The 19,620-nt window shown below is 37.8% G+C and overlaps 1 long non-coding RNA gene across 1 annotated transcript; it reads right to left on the minus strand.

The window, feature by feature from the left end:
- Positions 1-11,664: 11,664 nt before the first annotated feature.
- Positions 11,665-19,084, minus strand: LOC102071352 (uncharacterized). Its single transcript, XR_012579268.1, has 3 exons — positions 18,784-19,084; positions 16,248-16,347; positions 11,665-13,831 (listed from the first exon to the last, which is right to left on the minus strand). It is a non-coding gene; the product is annotated as an uncharacterized LOC102071352 (long non-coding RNA).
- Positions 19,085-19,620: the final 536 nt, after the last annotated feature.

Raw genomic sequence — 19,620 nt, forward strand, 5'->3', positions numbered from 1 at the left:
GTCAACTGTACTCATATAGTTTTTTATCAGATACAAAAATTAAAAGCACCATATTTACTCTAAAGAAAAGGTTTCCAGATATTTTGCCAGAAATTCTATTTCTGCTACTTTCTTTCCCCTGCTTTCCACGAATCACCCCCACCTCACTGCCCCTTTCTTCTGTTCTGATGCTGCTCATCAATTACCTTGCATCTTTATCCTTGTGGCAGTTTCAACTCTTGAATAAAACATAGGCTAATAAACCCAGGAGAAAACCTGGTCTGCTCCCATCCCATATGTTTAAAGTTGGATTGTCTTGCTAGTAAGAAATTGGTCTTCATGGTTCAAAACTCTGTTTCACACCATGCTTGAAGCCTCAACTTTTCCAGGCTCAGACTTGAGGCGTGAGACAAGTTCTTTCAGACATGTTTGCCACTAGTTGGGAGAATTGGCATGATTCATTTACTTTCTCCACATATATAGCATCTGACATGAAACATAATTTTATGAAAGCTGGCATAACAGAATAGTCCATCATAATCCACTCAACTCAAAGGATGCAAATTCAAGAGAGAGACTGGGTTGATTTCTCATAATGTTGATGTGCATGCACTTAGTTTCTTATGGGTGGAGAGCTTATGCACCTGTCTACAGAACTGCAGGAGAAAAAAGCCCCTGTTGTATCTCTCATCACAGCAAAAAGGACATCCACTATTTTTTTAGAAAGAAATGGGACTATTATGAGATAGCTTAATTCCCAAACTATTTTATTAAATGCAGGCAGAAAGGTATCTATCTTCTTCCTGTCCTAGAGACTGGGCTTATGTTCATCACCTTATGTTGCGCTGCTAGGCTGGAATTTTTTTTCTTGTGTTTACATTTTGGGCATGCAGTCAATATAAGGTTTCACAGAAAGGTCAATAATACTTACACAGGATGGTGCATAGCTATAGGGTAAGAAATGTCATTATGTAATATTAAGGAAGTGTCACCTTTACTAATTAATGCATCTGTAATTGTAATGAGAAGAGGGCCCTGCAGTTGATTGCTGCAACTGTGTTTAATAAGTATTTATTGCTATCTTTCCCAATGACTGATTTAGTCACTTAGAATGATACAATCTTCCCAGAAATGAGAATGGGGAATTAACTGGGTTGAAAGGCACTGGCAATGGCTGCTGATCAAGATTTCTTGAGGTTTCTGCTTTCAGAGTTACTGAGGTAAGAGTGGCACGACACCTGCCACAGGGTTATGTCCTTTAATACAGATTATCATAAAGGAAAGGAATCTGGCCCTGCATATTCTGATGACACCTGAATGCTCTTCACTGGCCTTTGGTACTTGTGGATATGATTTTTTTAAAATACTATTGGTTTAATTAAAAGATTTCTAAATACAATGGAATGGAAAAAATGTTTAGCCGGCAGGAGTTTATTTTATTTTAATACATCTGATGAGGAGCTTTTGATTCTCCTTGAATAAGTGCATAATTTGTGAATCTCATATCTCAAACTAGCTTCACCTGAAACAGGCTGAAAAAATTGTTTGGTCAGGTCCATTTGGAAATGTTTTAACCACTGGGTTTTTTTCTGCAAATTGTGAGAAAACTTTCAAAGATCATTGACCAAACAGGGAGCAGCAATGTAAGTGAATCAGCTTTGTGTGCGTTTCTTAAGTTTTATTGCAAATATTTTTCACTCTCCTTGGTGGGTCAACATCATCCTGAATTTAAATTCAGAATGGTCAATGAAGTTCTACCAAAGAATAAATTGGCTTATTAATTTTTGACAGAGTGCTAAAGGAACTACTGATTGCATTTTTAAACTCCAGCTCTTTTCTTGCTAAAGAAAAAAAGAACCCAAACAAGAAATATTTATATAGAAAGAATATTGAAGCATCACCTAGTTAGTAAACTGCACACTAGTGTGACACTGGACATGTTTACCAGTGGAGCTTAAAGTGTTTGGAGAATGTATACATATTACTGAAGGGGGTTTTAGCACTGTCACTTGATGCCTGGATTGCAACAAGCATTTCTTTTATTGCTGACAAATAGAAAGCATGTGTTTGGCATTATTTATTGTTTTCTGTGGAGCATATGTCAAAGCCTGATGTGTATTTCCCTAGGCACGTTCCAAGTTTAGTTGCCATAATTAAGTTGCTAATATCTGGCACATAACCAACCAGTGGGGTTTGGACAGTATGGGAGATGAGCTTGAGATCTCTGGAAGTTGAGGAGGAGACACTCAGCAGTACACTGAGATAAATACTGACCCCTTCTTAATGATACAGATCACACTTTCTAAAGTAGTGACTAGTTCTGGTCTCCTCATTACTTGGTGAAAAAAACAGAAAATGTCCATCAATAACCACATTTGGCTACAGCTGTAAAAAATGTTGCATGTTTAGAGCCTTGAAAATTAAGAGATTTTTTAAAATTATTATTCTAGGAATACAATCAAGGTTTGAAAAGTTGCTATATAATTTTCCCCAAAAATGGTAATCTTAAAATTTTCCCCTCTGATTCTGAAATTCCTAGAATGTCTGGTCAAATCTGAGCAAGTCTGTCCCATGAGAAAATCTCACAACTCAAAATTACTCCAACTTTGCACTGGAATGCAAACAAATTAATTTTCAGCTTTGAAGCAAATGTTTCCAAGTGAATTATATTTTACTTCATTATTTATTATTATCATCATCATCACTTTTGCATATGAATATATGTGTATGAATTATACACATTATTTCTAACATTCAAAATAGAACATGACATATACTTGAAATTTGAGGTAGGTAAGAGTGCTTTCATAAAACTGTTGAGAATTTTCATTCAATGAAAATAATATTACATAGAAATGTGGACTTCTGGCAGTACTTTGCTACGAAAATGAATGTGGATTACATATTCAATGTTATGGTAATTAGCAGGTTATAAATGTTATACACACAATGAAATGTGGAGTTTAATGCTGCAGTTTAAGAATTTTTCTTTGTCTCTTTGTTTCTTTATAATGTTCCTAGAAATTCAAAATATTCAAAATACATAGATATGCAAATGGATAATTTCATTAGCTTGACAAAATAATCATAGTGGTTGAGAAGATCAGAAAGCCCGTATTCAGACTCTGTTTTTCATATACAAATGATAAACATTTCATGTAAATCAAAAGACAAAAACTGAGGATGTAATTCTAGGCTGCAACTATATTACTAGATAAAACAGGCCAGCAAACAAGTCTCTGGCCCTGGGGCAAGTAGCATGGCACAGCTTGCTTCTGTGAAGCTGCACTGCTCACTCCCAGGAGCCAGAGCATCCAAGGGCATGGTAACCACCATGGATGGCCTCAAATCACTGCTCCAGCCTGGGACCAAGGTCTCACTGGAATATAGAATGGGTTGGAAAGGACCTTAAAGATCATCAGGTTCCATCCTCCCTGCCAAGGTCAAGGACACCTTCCTTTGGACCAGATTGACCAAAGTCCCATCCAAGCTGGCCTTGACTCTGTACTATTGACTAGCAGAGACATTGCTCCAGGGAGTCTTGAAAATTTACCTCTATGAATAAGGACATTGGTACAGGGAGCTATAGAGGGTGAGAGAGAATGTTTGATAGTTTACATTAAAAAACAGCAACAACAGCAAAATTATTTAAAGGATGGGAGCTCTATTACTATCAATATATTAAGAGAAAGAAAATATTAAAAATGTGTCTGTAACTTATGCTTCACTAGGAAAGAGTTTTGGGGATATAAATAAACTGCACTTTACTATTGTGCCATAAGTAACAGGTATATGATTTTCAAAACTGGAATATGGAGTAATGTTCCCAGAAAAGAAGTAAGTGACCACAAGACAGAAATCAAAAATATGACCAAAACCTCTTACCTCCTGTTTCCAATTACAGTGTGTATTGAAGTGTGGGAGAGTTTGCCTCATCACATTGGTTTTTGTCCATTGATGCCATAGTATTGCTCTCTATTTTGTCTGATCCTCCGTTTTGCCATTTTTTGGTCTTGGTTTTCTAGGAAAGAATCTTTCTAGTTTTTCTAGTCTTTCTTAGTCTTTCTAGGGAAAATAAATAGATCGGAGGGAATATGGCAGTGGAAAGTTATCTGGTTAATAGTTCCCAGCAAAAAAATCTCCTGGATGGCTGAAGCAGAATTAATGGACCCGAATACCACCGGAGTTAGAGGATGGACACTGTTTCTTCCATCATGCTGTTAATCAGCAGAAACCATTTCATACACATGTCCAGGGTCATGAGAAGCTTAGGTACTTCTTCAAGTCATGCCAGAAAAAAGCAGTCTACATGTAAACAGCTGAAGTCTTACCAGTGAGCAGTCAGTAGAGATGATCTGAGGACATTATGTACAGCCAGCACTACAAATTACTATGGGGCAAACTCAGAATGGGGTACAGGACTTGGTATCTATTCCATCAAGACATACGTTCCCTTCATCTTAGGGTGAAGTGAATTAGGCATGGCTATTTTTTCACATTAAATAGGTAATTGGGTCTTGCACATTGGGAAAGAATTCTAGACTGAAAAGGTGGTCAGACATTGTAACAGGGCAGTAGTGGAATCACCATTCCTCAAAGTATCCAAAAGATGTGTCTTGGTAACAGCCTAGAGGTGAGCACCTAGAGGTGCTGGGGTAAAGCTTGGACTTGGTGATCTTGGAGTTTTTTTCAGCCTTAGCATTTCTTTTAATTTATATAAATCCCATTTATAAACAATAATTCTGTTACTGTTAACAACCATAGGTCGGGGTTTTTTTTTTTTGTTTAAGCAATCGTAATTATGACCAGCATCTGCCAGGCTCTGTCAAAGGGAAGTCAAAAGAGCTCAAAATAATTGAGCACTCCAAACAGGAGTTTTTTTTCTTTAAATATTTGTAGTGGTATCAGTCTCATTAACATTTTCCATGCACTCTCACTCCTGGTGCCCCTGGGTTAAGGTGCTGTTGCCTGAATTAGCAGGGCTCGCACAGGTGTGACCGAGGGCAATAAGCAGCCCATTCATTCCACAGTCTGAGCTTCTTTGAGGATCCCCAGGGAACATATTACTGGCAATGGGTATTTGTGGCACTTAGTAGTTTCATGTTCAAAGCTGAGTACAATATCTTACTGTGTAACTCTCCTAGGATTAACACTTTGATTAAATCTGAGACTGGACATGCTTGCCCAGGAAGAATAGGGAAGAGTTTGCTTTGTGTGCCTGTGCTTCATAAACTTAGAGGGAGGCAGAATGATTTTCCTGGGCTACTGATTGATCTCACCACGGGTACACACTGTTTGCCCCCTTCCTAGCAGCATGTGACTGTTTTCATCTGAAAGCTGTAAAACGTGAAAATGCAAGCTCTGCCCAAAATGCATTGAAATGTGGACTGACAATTTATGTCTCATTTCTGCTGTTCCAGGCGGAGCAGTGCCTGAGGAAAGACAGTGGAATTTCACCCTCTGCACACTGCCAGGCTGGAGGTGCTGGTCAGAAATATCAGTGTGCTACTTATCACCATCCAGAAGGCATTATAACACAGTAAAACCGCGCCTGTGAGCACAGGAGTCCAGCTCTGCAGAGTGACATTGTGAGGCCACCATTCCAGTGTTTAAAAATTCCTGTCACACATAGCTTTATCAGATGCCCTTATTTACATTCAGCTACATGTGTCTTTACTCATGCTGCATGACTAAGGTGGGTGGAGATACCTACAGAAAAGAACTTCTCTTCATTCACTTCCAAGAGCTGCAACATACAAGTTTAGCTAGGCAAAGCAGTCTGGGTTAGGGGTTCAGAAGCATTTCACACTGGCTTAATTGCTCCTTAATTGCAGCTGATAGGAATTTTCAAATTCTGCTGAACTCTTGAAAATCCCAGCATGTCTGGGTTTGTATGTTTAATATTCAACACTTACATCTGCTTGCTTTGTCCAGACTTTTTTACTTCAGCTAACCTCCAGATTTCATGAGCATATAAACTGAGGAAGCCTCCTTTCTTAGGAATTCAAGTCTTGTCCTTTGTTGCTTCTATAGTAAGCTGTGAGGCTTCATACATCTGTATTCACACAGTTTTCACACAGAAAGACTTTATTGCATTTAATAAAGATTGTACTCTAAGTTCTAATGTCCTCATGAAATTTAGGAGAATAACATAGCCAATGTCCTTAAAAGTGAGAGACATTAGACTCACCTCAGACAGTGAGGGCAGTGTGCCTTCCATTCCTTAGGAAGCCAGACTAAGGAAAAGTATTTAGGGAACATGGGACACAGTTAACTTGTTGCCCAACTTATAAGAGCTAAAGCAAGGCCTTTAAATTCCATGTGGGCCTAATGAGTGCTTGTGGGTTCTTCAGGTGTATGTAGTGTTGGACAGCTGCATAGAAGAATAGTGGGAGAGGGATCAAAGACATTGTATATAAATAAAGTGATGTCCTCTGTCCAGCTAATGAGTCATTTTTCCTCCAGACCCCATCCTGTAGATTTCTGCAGAAGGATATTGCTCGTGTTTTCCATAGCTGCCTCAGCACCTGTTTTTGTGAACCCTGAATGTTTCTTTTCACTGAAGCAGAACTATAGAACATTTCAGAATAAAAGAATTTTCTGTAAGGGAGGAGGGGAGGGGGAAGAAGAAGAAGGAAAAAAATTGAAGTTTCATTTTAAGTTAAGCATTCCTTGTGCATAGCATTTGAAGCAATCCATTCCATATACGGATCCTTGGTTTTGGTACCCTTCCTGCTCCCTATCCCAGCTCCCCAGGCATGCTCAGAGCCAGCATCTCACATTTCCTGTAATCGGCTTTGGGGATCCTGCTCATGGCTTGCAATGCCACTGACTGTTTTCTAATTATTTTTTGGATTGCATGTGAGATATTACTCATCAATATGACTAGTCAAATGATTTAACAAATGAAGCATCACCCAATGAACACAAGCTGGTGCTTCAGCCTGACTAAGCCAGCTGTCAGGGATGGCAACAGCTGCTGATTCATGAAAGGAATGGAAATATTTCTTTGTTAAATCAGAACACATCCAGCAAAATTTATCTCAAATGGAAATGAGTGACTATAGCTGTGCATCAAATAATCCCAAGTGGAAGTCTGAGGGTGAGGAGGAATTTTGCTATTGTAGAAATCTGTTTTAAACAAAAAGTTGCAAAGAAAGGGAGCATTGATTTTTTATTTCATTTCCCAAGATCCACTCAAAGTCCAATGAATTTGACACAAATCCCAATGCAGGCAGGTGATTCTGCTAGGAGAAAAATTCTGCATACAGGTCCCCATTGTGTTCTGTATCTCTCAGTTTTCAACTTAATCTTTTTAGGTTTTGAGGTTCTGCGGTCCCATTTCTTTCTTAAAAGGACAATCATCACACCTTCCCATGCCCTCACTTTCACAGACCTAATTACAGTATACATAGGTTTGGGATCCTGCTGAATGCTGTTTTTTTCCAAATCCCTCTGTGTATTCAAGCAGACCCAAACTCTGCAATTCACATCAGCAACAAACAGTGTAGACAGTAGCTGCCATGTGAGAGACTTGCTAACAAACACCTCTGGGATCCACATGGCAAAGGTTTTCAATACCAGACCCATCTTTATTCTTGGGCCTTCTACAAAACCTTCTCATAATGTAACATATTTCTTCCATGTCAATAAGTGTTCCTATACAAGTTATAAAAACAAAACAAACTAATCCTCATAAGTCTGAATAACTGCTCAAGCACTCAGGGAAGAATGAAGACATTCAGACCCCATTCACTTTCCCAGATGAAAAATATCTTCCATCACTAATGTCTCAGCCCTGAACTTCAGAGCATATCTATAAAATAATTTTGCGAATCTAGACATTAAAATCACAGACTCTATGTATATATTTGTTTCAATATACAGATTGATTTCTCCAATTAACAACTTCAAAGGCGTCATTTCATGGCTTTAAAGCATCTGTTCTTTGCACTAAGGATGCTAAGCACTTTTTTCCTCAGATAATAATATTAATTAGAACAGTATGATTTAATTTTTTTTATTATTATTCATGGAGAAACTGTATTTACCCCTGAAATTTGATTATTGAACTGCAGGCTTGTCTGAAAATTAATGTTTCATTTCCAGTCAGTTTTATAAAAGGTATAATCTACCACAACATTATTTTCCTATGTCAAAAATCATTATGACTACTGCTATAGTAATACTACTTAATGCATTTCTTTTCCACACAGTAAAAATATAAAAGAACTTAATAATATTTCATTCAGAAGTGTCCACCCCTAGATGAAATCATTAGTGAGGTTCCATATAAAAACTTCATTTGAAAAACTGGAGGTTCCAAAGAAAAATAGTAATTTAAAAAATTAGTTCAATTTGTTATGCTTATTCTGTGTTGTCACACAAGAACACAGGTACATGCAACAAAATTGAAAGAACCTCATGTTTTCTGCAACTATGAAGCTTTCCAAAGCTAACCTAATTTTGCAGTTGCTGAATAGAGTAGATCCAGTGCTTTTATCTCTTTCTGTTGATAACATACTTCCTCATACATCAGCATTCTCCATAGGTTGAATAATGACTCTCCAATGACTTCTCCTGGGAAGATTCCTTCTGCACATTGATAAGAAGTGTTTCTCCTGTTTATGCATTTTTTATCTTCCCAAACAATATTTTATAGTGTCAGAGGTGTGACAGTGTTTGCACAGAAGGATGTAAAAACCCCTGAATGAAAACTCTGGGTTACAAAACTTCATTTCTGTTTGCCAGAAGAATTACATTCCTTGCTATGGGGCTATTTTTTTTTCCAGAACTAAAAAATTTTATTTCATGACAACACTGTAAAGAAACCAGGGGTGTTTCCTACAGAGAGATATCATTCTCTACCAGGAGATATATTTGAACTTGATACTTTTAGGTCTGTTTTGATTTTGCAAGGCATTCTCCTAAGCAGGTTGGTTAATCTTTCCTACAGAACTTCTATGTGTTGCCAAGTTTCTGTTTAAACAGAATATGAGTTTACTTTCTGAAAAGTAAATGTGAGGAACAGCCTTTCGTAAGAAGAATGACAAAGTAAACTGTTGGTGCTTAAATTCTATCCAGTAAATGAAAATTATAAATTATCCTAAAGAAAATAAATAATTTTTAAAAAGAAGAGTAACATATTAATAACCTATTTCTATTTTCTACTCAACATGTATCTGCCTGTTATGATGGTCTCTTTACTGCTCAGTTATTCAACTTCACCTGGCAGATAGACAAAAAATGTATCACTCAGTAAACCAGTTCTGGGGTGGTAAACTTGTATAATAATGAGAAGACTAGATGCCTGGGTAAATTTTTTATATAGGGTATTAGTAGAATAATTGTAATAATAGCATTTGAAGAGATTTAAAGATTTCGTTATCTCTTTGAAGAGTCATCCCACCTTTCAATTATTCTTCAGTGGGAAGAATTGCAGTCTTTTAAATATATCAAAGATATGGATCTTGCATTATTTCTATAACATAAGCTCTAGATAATAATGAAAACTAGATATTGTATATAACAGATCAGTTTCCTTTCAAGATGATGGAGGATTTGGTCTTGCTCTGTGTTGTCAATGAACAATTGCTCATTGAGTTCTAAGGACATAAAATCAAGACTTCAATAAATAAAAACCTGTACTAAATAACCCCATTGGTATATTCAACTTATTTATTAACCAACATAGGAAAGGGTTTCTATAGGGTAGGGTACAGCAGAGAAGTAAGTGAAAGGCTGAGTGAAATACTGAGTGAAAGGCTCACCTTCTCTGTGACACAGGTGTTTCAGATGTGAAGGGCAATGTAGTGCTCAGCCCTACTTGTTATCTGACTTTTCTTTCCCACAGACCCCTTGGTGGTGGGCAGAAAAAGAACAGTTCCTCACATCTCTGTATTCACCCTTCTGAAAGATAAAGCATCTTTTAATTTTTACCCATCTTTCTTTCCTTTTTTCTGTTTCTTTCTTTCCTTCTTTCTCTTTCTTTTTCTCTTTCTCTTTCTCTCTTTTTTTCTTTTTTTGATAATTTCCCTTTCTAATCCAGAGCAGTCTCTTTTGTTCAACATTGATAGTACAGGCTTCACTTCTGTTTTATTACAAGTAAAACCCATGAGGTGCCTCAATTAGGAATACAGTTGTGCCAGATAACCTCCATAATCAACAGCAAGAGCAAGACGGTAATCTCAATATAGAGACCTCAATTACCCTCTGGAGATCACAGTCTGTCTCCAGCCATGACAAAGGGAGCCACAGATGACCCCACACCATCAAGAGCTGAAAGCTGGGCTGAGGAGAATGAGCTCTGGTGCCACAGTGTTACCTGAAATTAAGGGGAATCAAAGTTAGGTCCTCTTTCCTTGGTGTGACCGGGTTTGTTTATGAGCATCCTCACATGAGGATTGGCAACAGTCTTCCCACTTTAGTAAGGTCTCAAGAGCAGCTGAATTGCACATTAGTTATCAGCTGCTAGACCAGATTTTCTTCAAGTGTTTAGAAAAAAATAAAATTGTTGAAAGTAAATAACATAGCTTCCATTTTTGTTGGTATCTCATTCTTCTCTTTTCCTTTTTGGTATCTCATTTGGTATCTCATTCTCTTTCCCTTTGTTGGTATCTCATTCTTCTCTTTCCCATTTTCATTTCCCACTCCTCTTTTTTGAGACTTTTTTTCTCCACAGTCTGTTTTAGAGCAATTTCAGCAAATACAGGTCTTTATCTTTTGAATGCTGTGGGGGAAAATAAACTAGCCACAGTGGCATAAACAACTTTTTCCAATTTCAGCCAAAATAAACTTTCACTCTTACTATGTTTTAGCAGAATTACAGTGACAGACATTAGAGAGAGAAAAATAAATCCTCCTCCTTAGGCTGACATCTATTATGCCCCTGGCCTTTTAAAATCATTGCATACTAAAAAGTACAAGATCATTATTATTATGTCACTGAATATATATCACACTTCCATGCAAACCAAAATTATTGTAAACACTGGTTCAGAGCCTCTAGGAAAAGAAAGCAAAAACATCCTCATCATGAACTGAGAAAAGGACAAGGAGAGATTAAGAAATAGATTGAAAGAACCATTTGATTCTTAAGGCTGAAATAACCCAGCCAGATGTAAATCCAATCCTTCCTCCACTCTTCAACAAAAGTTTTCAGATACCGTGAAAGACATCTTCATATTTTGGAAGTCTTTTTGTTAGTTTAACGCTGGGTGTTTATTTCTTTTTGCAAGACACACTTAATAACAGTCCAAACTGTCTTAATCAAAAGGAAAGAGTCTGTGAATCTAAGAAATGCCATAAGAAAGACCAAAAGACTGACAAACACCCTTTTGCATTAAAAAAAATGTTAAAGTTTAAAAAAATACTAGGAGATGACATTTTATCTGACTGTTCATTTCAGAGGAACTGTTTTTTCATCTGATATTTATGCTGGCTTTTTGAAGTAATCCCATCATCACCACTGCAGAGTGAGTTCATGCAGCACTTTCAACATTGTCAAATATTCTATTTGTAAAACAAAATAGTCAGCAGCTTAAGCATAATACACTTCTTTTACAAATATTTATAGATTTATTTTAATTAGTAAAGTATTTTTTAATATATCCACTATGAAAATGTTTTTCAAAACTGTTTTTTCATTAACAAAAACTCATTCTATAAACTACTTAAGTGGCCAAAACCAACACAGCTTCCTAAAAGTGTTTCTCTGTATATGGCTGCCTGGATACTATAAAAGAGGTAAGAAATTTAAATTAAAGATAAGAAACCTTAATTTTTTTCTAAATCTGTAATTTATTTTGTTGAGTTAAATATTTCTATTTTGTCACTACGCCAAAAAGACATGCTTCTTCACTGTTGGTGTGAGTGCCTTCTTGCCATTCCAATCAGGTTAATGGAGTTTAATGGAAAAAATAGGGGTTTTGTAACATAAGACATTTACCAGCCTTGTGTAAATGTTCTGGATCCTTCAGTTTATGAAATGGTGACACATATTTGAATTTCAGCGCTGAAGCCGTTTAAACAACTTTCATGGACAACAGAAGCCAGCAGATTCTGAAGGCCAGTTTTCTCTTTCGCTTTGGTTTTGATTGTTTTTTTTTGGTCTTTTTGGATCCGTATCAATTTAAGGCAATATAACAACTCTCTTTGCTTAAAAAGTCATCTTGATTCTTCCAGGCAAAGAGAGTATAACAGGCAATCTAGGCATTGGTTATCTTCTAGCACTAATCTGTTGTTCTCACAGCAAATCAAGCATCATCTTAATTGATTTATTTACAGGACTACATACAAATGAATCAAATGAAGTCAAACAAAATAGACTTTTTTCACTTAGGCAAAAAAAAAAAAAAAAAGAAAGCTGAATTTTTTTTCACTTAGGAAATTCTGTTCTAGGAAGAAAAACTGTTCTAAGAAATGCATTCTGCCCATCTTTTCAACATCCTACTACATTCTTTTTTTTTTTTTTTTGTCTTACGGAAATCAGTAAGAAAGAACAATTTTTCTCTATATAGAGGTCACTATGGACTTAAACCAGAGAATTTTGAGAAAAATTACAAACAAATGGGAAAACTGTGGCTTTTCCCATTTTTGCAAGAATTGTTGCAAGTTTATTTTTCTACAATTAAGTTTTTCTGCAGCATTTATTCTTCTTACAATCATTAGCAAAATAGAAGTATTTTGCTGCAAAATTGATTGAACTTGGCTGAAAAACCAAATCTTGTGGGTTTAAATGTAACAGAACTTTCAGGAATCAGTGTGAATGTTAGTAAAAAATTGTGGTAGTTACTTTGGTATAAAACATTTCTATTACATGCCAGAATAATTTATTTTCCTTGGGCAAAGGGCTGGAGCATGTATCCTGCAAGAACTTGCTGGTGATGCTTTATACAGTTTGATGCTGACAATTTTAGCCATTTTTATACTTGTGCTGGAAGGATTCAGCTACCGGAATGCCGGATCAAGTTTCTCAGCTCAACAGTGCAATTCTGTAAAATCATTTATAACACAGACCATCTCTGTATATGCTGGCCAGAGATACATCCTGCTAGCAAGAACACTGTTTAAAAGACTTCCTTTTAAAATGTTTCCAGGACAAGAATAGACCACTATTTTTTTCCCCATTCAGATTAGAACAATTTTTTTTAAGGAAGTAACCTGGTTTTCAGAACCACCCAGGTGAGAATATATCAGAACAGGGCAATATTCTTCAGCACTGGATCATTATGCTCTGAGATGAGAGGTTAATGGGTTGTACTCTACCTGAAGGCCAATTACAAGAGTTTTGAGACCTGTCCTTTTTAATGTCAGAGGCATGGAGGAAGTGAAAGACTACACCTTAATCCATCTTGCAGATGGCAGCAAATTGAGGGTATCAGTCAGTATGCTGAAGGGCAGGAGCATCTTTTAGAGGGACTTAGCCATGCTGAAATATTGTGCTAACAGGAACCAGGCTCTTCACAGTGGTGTGTGGTGGGAGAATGTGGGCAACAGGCACACACTGAAACAAAAGGATACAACAAACTGGATATAAGCACAACAGCTGGAGAGCTGAACAGGTGGAACAGGTTGCCAGGAGAATCTGTGCTCTCTCCTGGAGATTTTCAAAAGCCAACTGGAAAAAATACAACACTTCTTGATCTGACCTCTGAGTTTCTCCTGTTTTGGGTAAGAAGCTGGACTGGGGACATTCTCACCTGACAGATACCCTGTGATTATGTGATTGCAGCTCTTGTCATTGCCATCTGTTTGTTCATACCCTGTATTTCAATATGAACAGCATTAGTGGTAAAAACTTCTCCCAAAGACGTTTCATAGTATTGTTCTTCTGCCTCAATAAGGAAGAGGCCTGAAGAAAAAAGCAAAACAAAAATACGGTCATGTACAAAGAATTTGGTTCTAATAAAACTACTACAGACTGAAACAACTGCTTTAATTATTAAAGTGGAAATTTAAGCCAAATATTACCTGTCACTGAATGTTCTTGTGTTACTTTTTTAGGGCCTTTCACATTAGTTGAATGTCAATATGTAGTAGCAGTTTTAGACACTTGAGTTTCCATTTTGGCAAACTTTATCTTTCAACTTTTGAAGAAAATATCATATTTATCTGATCAGCTGTTTCTCAGTATATCCAAGCCATTTCATATCCTGACAGCATATAAAATTATTTTTCATTTGGACTGGTACACTTATCTTTGCTCTTTCAATACATTACTCTGTTCAAATTCCTCTGCTAATTTTCATGTTTTACCAAACTGATTGGACTAATTTACTGCACCTTTTCTTTTTTAGCTAAAACAGAAATGGAGGATAAAAAAACCCCAAAACAAACCCACACAGAGACAAAAAATTGCATCTAATGTTTTCATTGCATAGAGTGTATTAACCTACATTTTTCCAAGTTAGATTTTATTTTACCACTACTATGTCAATTACCTTAGTTACTATCTTAAAAAAAACCTCACTAGTATTTTGGCACCTACTAACAGCAGTTGTCACCATCTGCTTTCCTTCGGTGGTAAAAGTGTTTAATTTATATGTATCATATCCTTTTGTCCAAAACCTTTGGCCTTGAAGATGCACTCTAAGATGTATTGCAGAAGTGCTGAATTTCATCTGGAAAAGTGGCTCCAGGAAGGAAAAAGCAAAGTAGGAAAACAGGGACAGACTCTATAGCTAGTCAGTAAGGGTATTAACCTGAGAAATAAAACAGGACTATTACAGTTCTCATTTTTCTGGATTTGAGTGAATGAATTTTCCACCCCACTGACAATTTGTTATCAAATTCTTACCTGAGGTTGGAAAAAGTGACCCCATAACAGTAAAACAATGCAGTGTCACATCAATATGATGCTAACACTGAAATATCTTTTAAAAAAATAAGGAAGAAACATTTTTGATTGACAAACTACTCAAGTTGCCACTACTAGAGAAAGAACAAGTAGAAAAACACCAGCATTTGCATCCATCAGCTACTAATGTGAGGTCTTGAGGGATGTTAAAGAATGGAAAGCAAATCAAAATAGGTTAAGGCAGCCAAATATCCTACTTTCGAATAAAGGTAGGCTCGTGATAGTACAATTACTGTCAGACTGGCTGCCATGAAGAATTCCATATGAATCCCAGAAAATAGCATTTGTACTGCCTGAAATATCAATGTGAAGATATAGCTACTCATTTCAAAACTAGACTTTGCTACACTTGAAAATGGGCTACATTTCTCTACACTCTCTCTCGATAGGTATAAGACAGACTTATTCCACTACCCAATCAGACATTAAAGTGGCCACTTCTGTACCATTGCTTAAGGTTATTTGTGCAAATTAACTGAGCTATGGAGATGCAAACTACTTAATGATGGGTATAACTGAGCTATGTTCACTGGTATGTGCTATGTTTGTTGTATTTCCACTGTTTAGAGAATTTGAGACCTCAGCTCAGTCTTCTGTCCACAATTATTACTTCTGGATGTCCTTCATGTAGATTTGCAATGTTTACCTGTCACAGAAACATTCTGCTATAAAACCTGTGTAAATACCTTCATTTTTTTATGCATTTGCTATGTCCATCAATACAAATTTAGCTATTAAAATTTCCTGTCAAATACGAGTGAATAGTTCTACTAGGAAATTCCGTTTCATGGTTGGTTCTGGCATTCTTGCTAGCTTTGTAAACTAGATTTAGTCCTAGTTTCTCTAACATCTGAAGAAATGCCTCTACTGCAGGTAATACTCTACAGCAAACTTAAGTTCACAGCAGGTGGAATAAATAGATACACATCTCAAAACCTCTGAAGTGAGTGATACTGATCTCTCCCTTAGTGTACCAGTCAACACTCCTCTGTATTTTCCAGTTGCCCTAGCTTACAGGAAAGAGGAAACAATGAGTGTTTTGCAAGTAGAGGAAGACGCAATGTTGCCTCATCCCATCTGAGCCCATTTTGCAGGTTTATCTAAGCTGGAAGGTCTCCCAATTGGGCTATTCTCTCCTGGTTGGCTGCTTCGAGGTTTTTTTTTTTTGTTTTGTTTTTGGTTTTTTTTTTTTTTTTTTTTTTTTATTTCAAACAAATGGACAACACCAAGAGGAAAGACATCCCAGTCATCTGAAACAAGATAAGATTTTTTCTGCATCTTGTTTTCTTTGGCAGACTCTCTTTTAATTATTTAAGCAACTTTACACGACCATAAACCACGACAATCTCATGTCTAGAGTATACATTTAGAGCTGCAGTTTTCTGGAGTCAGCTGGAGAATAAAGGTTTACCTTTCTTCTATCTCTATCATCTAACAGCATCAGTCCTCCTTTACAAGTGCAAATCTCCACCTTTGTTGAAATTGACGGCTCTGCCCAGCACATTGTTAACCTGCAAAAGAGAATCAGATTCTGGATATCTGCAGTAGTAAAACTTGCAGGGCAATGGAGAGCCTAATTACCACTTCAGACTCCTTCTGCCTTCTAGAATGCAAATTGAGTGAATCACTGCTGACACTTGGCATGCCAGATAAGGCCGGAGTAAACGAGCAGACAAGAGCAGCAATCCCTGGTCAGCCTGGTAACCAGCAGCTTGGCCACATGCTAGCTCATACTATTTAAGGGGATTCAGATGTTACAGATCTGGCTTTTATTAGCAATATGGAGATAAATGCTGGGCATTAATAAGTGTATGTTTTCTTAATTTCTAATGGTATCCTGCCAGTAAATGCCATACAAAGATGATGATGACATCCGATCCAAGATAAGGCACAGATGCACTTTTATAGAACAGTGGTACATGTGTAGCACTACAGATATAGAACACATGCATTTGATTTCGTAAATGCTGTACTGCCAGAGGCAATCACTATTTATTTTAACCTTAGAGAGTCAGAGAAGTTCTGTCTATGCTGCAGGATTCTGGCAAAACTGTAATTAATGTACTAGATGCTACATGCAAGTATGCAACCACTGCTGTGTGGGCATCCATACTACCACTGTGACTCCTTCTGCACTCAGAAAATCTAACCACTACATTCTCCACCATCCATAAATCTGCCTCTCTTCAGTGCAAGTCTAGACAGCAAAACTGGGTGTAAAACTGGGCTCATTCAGCAGATTGTCCTCTTGCTCTCCCAGGTGATACTCTGCTTTAAGGTAATGAGTTAATCTACTTGAAATTGTTCAAATGCCATCGCAGAAGAAAACAGGAATATAAACCAAAGTGTATTGAGCGATTCTGCTTCCTTCCATTCTGCTGCTTCTCAACAATAAACAAGAGGCATCAAAGGACTCGTTCTGATCAACATCAAAAGCCCAAGATTTTACCTTGAGAACTCAAAAGAGTTTCCATTTGTGGTCAGTGGGAAAAACTTTTGAAAAGCATTTAGTAAGTTTTCTCTACTTTTAAAAACCCAAATATTTGACACTATAGCAAATGTTTTAATTCAGTGCTTCAGTAATCTTTATTCATCTTAAAAAATGGAAATATAATAACCACAGCAAAGAAAAAGCAAGAGAAAACCCTTCACAGTCCTGAAACTGTGGCCTGTGCTGTTTTTTTCTGGTTTCAGTTGAAGATAAAGTAGAGAATTATTTCTTGGCTAACAGTAATCGAGAAGAAAACATAAATAAGTATCAGATATAGAGCAAGTTAAGAATGTTTTCTGTGGTCACTTGCCTGCCAGGAAGGAGCAAGTCAGTGAAAAAGAAAAAGGGAGTGGGGGAGGGGAACGGTCTTTAAAAACAAAGCACCAAAGGACTCCCTGAAGTAGATCCCAACTCTGCAAGTTTCAGTAAGTGCACTCCATGCCTCGGAGAGTAACCACCTGATAACTGGTGCTCACAGGGCTATTTTAGCATTTAAAAAGTACTGTGTTAGGAACCAAGCATGAGCCTTGAAAGATTCATTGGTCATTCTAATAGAGATATATTGGGTATTACAATGGAGTCAAAAGAGAAGGAAAAGTACGTGGAGAGGCTTTGAGGAGGTTTCTGCTATATCCAGGCAGCTGTTAGTGGGAAAATGTCTTACTCATGGCCGTCCTGTCCAGGTGCTTTGAGTCCCTAAGAACCCCAAACTCACCAGCCCACCACTGATCACTGCACAGTGGTAGAGTCTGCAGGGCACCAGAGCCACAAGAGAGGCGGGTGCAAGCAGGGACACAAATCCTGCTGCAAGGGGCTTCTGGAGATACCACCTCAGCTCTCACCCTGTCCTTTAAGTCTGTCTTTCCACCCGAAAGGGTTAATAAGCAGATAGCCTGCTGTCTGTACATCTGTACTGTACATCACTAAAATCCTTTTGCACCAGGTGGGAAGAATGGATAGGGCCAGGAATGGGTACCACAGCAGGGATCCTGTGATGAGCTCCTGGGAGGGGATGGAGGGGGGTGGGGGAAGGTGGCTGGAGCCCACACCTCCACCCTTCCCCAGGGACAGTGCAGTGCAAAAGGCCTTTCTCTAATAAACAGGCTTAGAGGCCCCTGGCAACACTCCCTAGTGTAAACCATTGGGTCTGGTAGGCAGAGAAATAGGATTACAGGCAAAATAAACAAAGGGAAGTTATAGCTATATAACAGAAACAATAAGAGACTGAAATTATTGATTCTGAAGATGGAAGGGGGGAAAACAGGAGGCTTGGTCAGGCTGCCAGGAAATCCAGTGTGCATGGAGGATCAGAAGTCTCCTGTACCCAAATAAGCAATGGGTACAGCCCCAAAACTGCCTGCAAGGTGTCTGGAAGGTCTCATCCCAGCCAGTAAGCTTACTGATAACATAGGGCAAGCTAGCATGGAGGAAAGCAATGGGGGGAAAACAAACCCACCTCTTTCTTTTGTAGGGTCTCACTGTGGCCACGTCCGGCAGCAGTTCATCATGAATAGTGCCTTCTAGAAAGAAATGGAATTTCCCAGGGTTTCCCAGCTACATTTCTAAGGAGCATGCTGTGAGTTTTTGAGGCAGCTTATCTGGAATTAGAAATGACTGTGCCTTCCTGACTTCATCAGATTTCTGGATGTGAAAGTGAACCCATGGGGTTCTGCCTCGAATCCTTGTGCAGGTGGCAGCAGTAAGATGAGGTTGTTGCCTGCTCTCACAGTCAGAGCCACGGCTGTTAGCTGAACCAGAAGTTGTTCTCCACTGGTGAGCTTTGAACTCTGCAAATACTTCACAGCAAACAGTGTTTCCTTTCAGACCCACAAATATTTCCAGAAAAGACGCCTGATTTGGGGGGGAGAGGGTAGCAGCCAGTTTCTCTGTAGCATGAACTTTGAAGAAACTATATTAATAAAGTATTGCAGCTACTGTGCCAAGCTGTTCTTAAATACTGTAATGCTGCACTTGACAACAAGGTAGCCTGTACCTATGCAGTCCTGTGTATTTGTTTGTCTGTTCACCTAGTTGTGCAGATAAAGTCAGAGGTGCTCTTGTTTGCTAGCACCTCTCTGCTACTGCAGCCTGAGGTCTTGAGCAACAATTGCTGCGTTAAAACCATCCTGTGATGCTAAAATCCCAGTTTTTCAACATAAAACATTTTAAGGGTTTTCTTTAAGTGATGGTTGCATGAAGGGATAAAACAGAAGGTAGGTAAACTGAGTTATAAAAGTGCAAACACACAATCCAATGCCATGCATGGTCACAAGGCTAGAAATAGAATAAATAC

Source organism: Zonotrichia albicollis, chromosome 2, assembly GCF_047830755.1.
Source record: "Zonotrichia albicollis isolate bZonAlb1 chromosome 2, bZonAlb1.hap1, whole genome shotgun sequence".
In the NCBI taxonomy this organism is placed as follows: domain Eukaryota; kingdom Metazoa; phylum Chordata; class Aves; order Passeriformes; family Passerellidae; genus Zonotrichia; species Zonotrichia albicollis.